This window comes from Coffea eugenioides, unplaced genomic scaffold (assembly GCF_003713205.1).
Source record: "Coffea eugenioides isolate CCC68of unplaced genomic scaffold, Ceug_1.0 ScVebR1_1743;HRSCAF=2650, whole genome shotgun sequence".
Taxonomy (NCBI): Eukaryota; Viridiplantae; Streptophyta; class Magnoliopsida; order Gentianales; family Rubiaceae; genus Coffea; species Coffea eugenioides.
In genome coordinates, this window is record NW_020862167.1 from 44364 (window position 1) to 48744 (window position 4381).

At 37.5% G+C, this 4381-nt stretch overlaps 1 non-coding gene across 1 annotated transcript; it reads left to right on the forward strand.

Annotated features, from left to right (window-relative positions):
• The first annotated feature begins 3732 nt into the window (after positions 1 to 3732).
• LOC113755792 lies at positions 3733 to 3839 on the forward strand. Its single transcript, XR_003465740.1, has one exon. It is a non-coding gene; the product is annotated as a small nucleolar RNA R71 (small nucleolar RNA).
• Positions 3840 to 4381: the final 542 nt, after the last annotated feature.

Consider the following 4381-nt stretch of genomic DNA (forward strand, 5'->3'; position numbering starts at 1 on the left):
TCACAACTTTTAACATATTCCCGAACATCTCGATACATAGTTGGCCAATAAAACCCTGATTGCCATACCTTTGCCACAGTTTTTGAGGTGCTAAAATGTCCACCTGTTTCAAGGTTATGACAATGATATAAAATATTATGTACCTCGTTTTCGGGAATACATCGACGTACCATACCATCGGCACAATGTTTATACAGCAATGGTTCCTCCCAAAAGTAACTTTTGACATCATGTAAGAATTTCTTCTTTTGATGGTAATTAAATCCCCTTGGAATCTCTCCACTTACCAAAAAATTAGCAATATCAGCATACCATGGAGAATTGATAATTGCTAGGACAAATTCATCCGGGAAATTCTCTTGAATAGGAACTTGATCCTTGACTGGAATATATTCTAGGCGTGATAGATGATCCGCTACTAGATTCTCTGTTCCCTTTTTGTCTTTTATCTCCACATCAAATTCCTGCAATAAAAGAATCCACCGAATTAGTCTTGGTTTTGCATCTTTTTTATGTAACAAATATTTAAGAGCCGCATGGTCCGTATATATAATAACTTTAGATCCTACTAGATAAGATCTAAATTTATCCAAAGCAAATATCACTGCCAATAGCTCTTTTTCTGTAGTTGCATAATTGAGTTGTGCCTCATTTAGCAACTTGCTAGCATAGTAAATGACGTGCAACCGTCCTTCTTTCTTTTGTCCCAAAACTGCTCCAACCGCATAATCACTTGCATCACACATCAATTCAAATGGTAGTGACCAATCAGGCGAAGTTATAATTGGGGCCGAAATCAATTCCTTCTTCAACCTTTCAAATGCAACCAAACAATTGTCATCAAATTGAAAAGGAGTATCTTTACATAATAAATCACATAATGGCTTTACTATTTTAGAAAAATCTTTAATAAAACGTCTATAAAAGCCAGCATGTCCTAAAAAACTCCTTATCCCCTTGACATTGCTTGGGGGTGGCAATTTTTCGATGACTTCTATTTTGGCTTGATCCACCTCAATTCCCTTGGAGGAAATCTTGTGTCCTAAAACAATTCCTTCTTTTACCATAAAATGACATTTCTCCCAATTCAGTACAAGATTTGTTTTCTCGCATCTCTGCAAAATCAATTCCAAATTATGAAGACACTGATCAAAAGATGAACCATACACAGAAAAATCATCCATAAATATCTCCATAATTTTCTCAATATAATCAGAAAAAATAGCCATCATGCATCGTTGAAACGTTGCGGGAGCATTGCATAACCCAAATGGCATTCTTCTAAAGGCAAAAGTGCCATAAGGACATGTAAATGTGGTCTTCTCTTGATCCTCTGGAGCTATAGCTATTTGATTATATCCTGAAAAACCATCAAGAAAACAGTAAAATTCATATCCGGCTATTCGCTCCAATAATTGATCAAGAAATGGTAGGGGAAAATGATCTTTTCTTGTTACCGTATTTAACTTACGATAATCGATACACACTCTCCACCCTACCACAAGTCTAGATGGAATCAATTCATCATTTTTACCTATGATTGTAGTTATTCCACCTTTCTTTGGTACCACATGAATTGGACTAATCCAAACACTATCGGAGATAGGAAAGACTATACCTGCATCAAGCCACTTAAGAATTTCATTTCTTACCACCTCTTTCATGTTTGGATTGAGTCTTCTTTGTGTTTCCACCACTGGTTTGCAACCGTTCTCCAATAAAATTCGATGCATGCATATAGAAGGACTTATACCTTTAATGTCTGAAATTGTCCATCCAATTGCCTTCTTACGCCTTCTTAGAACTCTTAACAACTTTGCACACTGTTCATCATCAAGGTCAGCACTAACAATTACAGGTAAAGTTTTATTTTCTCCAAGAAATTCATACCTTAGATGAGTCGGAAGTGGCTTGAGCTCTAACTTTGGAGGTTCAATTTCTGAAGGTTGTGAAAACCCTTTTCCTTGGCCAAGACTTTCATACAAATTACCCCTTTTATAAGGTGCTTGAAAATCCAAGTACTTGGCCAATTCTTCAATTTCTTCACAAACATCTTCTTGCTTACCTAAACTCATTAAACAATACTCAAGAGGATCTAAGTCAAAGTTGACTTGACTCATCTCTTGGGTTAGTTTATCAATTGTGCCAATAGAATAAGCATGATCGGTAAAAGAAGGGTATTTTTCCATTTCATTCAAATTAAATTCTACCTCTTCTTCACCTACTTGAAACTTAAGCTTGCCATTTTTTACATCAATAATAGTACCTGCAGTAGCTAGAAATGGTCTACCTAGAATAATTGGCATAGATATATCTTCTTCCATATCTAATACCACAAAATCCACTGGAATGATAAATTTTTGAACTTTTATCAATACATTCTCCAACACTCCCAATGGATATCTAATAGACCGATCCGCTAGTTGCAAAGTGATATTAGTGCGTTTAAGCTCATGCAAACCCAATTGTCTAGCCACCGTTAAAGGTGTTAATGATACACTAGCACCAAGATCACACAATGCCTTAGAAAAATCAACGTTACCTATGGTGCAAGGTATAGAAAAACTCCCCGGATCCTTCAACTTCGGTGGTAGCTTATTTTGAATAATTGCACTACATTCCTCCGTTAATGCTATTGTTTCGCAGTCTTCCAACTTTCTTTTTCTAGTCATGATTTCCTTGAGAAATTTCGCATAAGACGGAATCTGCAAAATAGCATCGGCAAAAGGAATGTTAATGTGCAATTGTTTGAAAAGTTTAACAAATTTTTCAAAATCTTTATCAAACTTATTTTGCTTTAATCTTTGTGGAAATGGAACCGCAGGAGGTATTGGAATGGTAGTGGAAGATGATGGTTGCTTTTCTCTTGGATTCTCCCGACTATTTTCCTCCACAATCGCCTCTTGGTTCCTCTGCTTTTCTTCTTGTTTTTCGTTCTCATCTTTCTCAACTTCCACCACTGGAGGATCTTCTAATTGTCTACCACTACGAAGAGTAATGGCTTGCACATGCTCCTTAGGATTGACCTCTGTTTTGCTAGGTAATTCTCCTTGATTTCGATTATTCAAAGAACTAGCAATTTGACCAATTTGGACCTCTACATTCCTATACATTGTAGTGAGTTGATCCAGTCTCCCTTCTACTCGTTCAAATCTGTCCGAGGTAACCTTAGCAAGTTTTTCCACTGCAATCTCCCAACCCAGTTTAGTTTCAGCTTGTGGTTGCCTTGGTTGAAATCCCGGCGGATTGGTTGGCCTTTGTTGATTGCCTTGATCTTTCCATCCAAAGTTTGGATGATTTCTCCACCCCGGATTGTAAGTATTCGAGTAGGGATTATTTGGAGCATTTCGGTTGTAATTATTGACAAATTGTACCTGCTCAGAATCAACACACTCATTAATATCATGTTCACCTCCACAGAAAGAGCAACAAGCTACGTGAGCATTAGATGAACTTGGGCTAACTCCACCTTGTCTACTCAATAACTTCATCACGTTATTCATTTGGGCACTCAACATATTGAGAGTGTCCATTTCGATCATACCTGCGTGACGTCTCGTATTACCTCTTTCATTGGCCCATTGGTAGTTATTTGCGGCCATTTCTTCTATCAAATTCTGAGCTTCTTGGGGTGATTTACCCATTAAAGCTCCACCTGCGGCTGCATCAATAATAGTTTTAGTGGAGAAAGATAAACCATTAGAAAAGGTTTGTATAATCAGCCATTCGGGTAGTCCATGGTGTGGACATTTCTGTAACAAATCTCTAAACCTTTCCCATGCTTCATATAATGATTCTCCTTCCATTTGACTAAAACCAGTGATATCCATTCTTAGCTTAGCAGTCTTACCTGGTGGAAAATACTTATTCAAGAATGCTCTTGATAAATCATCCCATCCGGTGAAAGTATTAGGAGCATGAGAGTGTAGCCAAAGTTTGGCCTTATCTCTCAATGAAAATGGGAACAATCTTAACCTTATAGCATCATCACTAACTCCATTCATTTTAATTGTATCACAAATTTCCAAGAATGTAGCTAAGTGTGTATTAGGATCTTCTACAGCATTACCTCCAAATTGAGATTGTTGAACCATTTGGATAAGTGATGGCTTAATCTCAAAGTTGTTAGCATTTACCGTAAGCCTTACTATGCTTGTTTGAGATCCTTGTGTTCCCGGTAGAGCAAAATCTCGTAGAACTCGCCTATTTGCTTCATTTTCAGCCATTTCTTCTTCAAATGGTAGTTCTATCAAAATTTCCTCTATCGGTTGCCAAATCTCTTGTTCCTCTTGCTGTTGTGTGTGCCTCCTTTGTCTACGTAGTGTCCTCTCAATTTCTGGATTGAAAGGTGCGACTTCTCGAGACTCCCGGTGCATACACT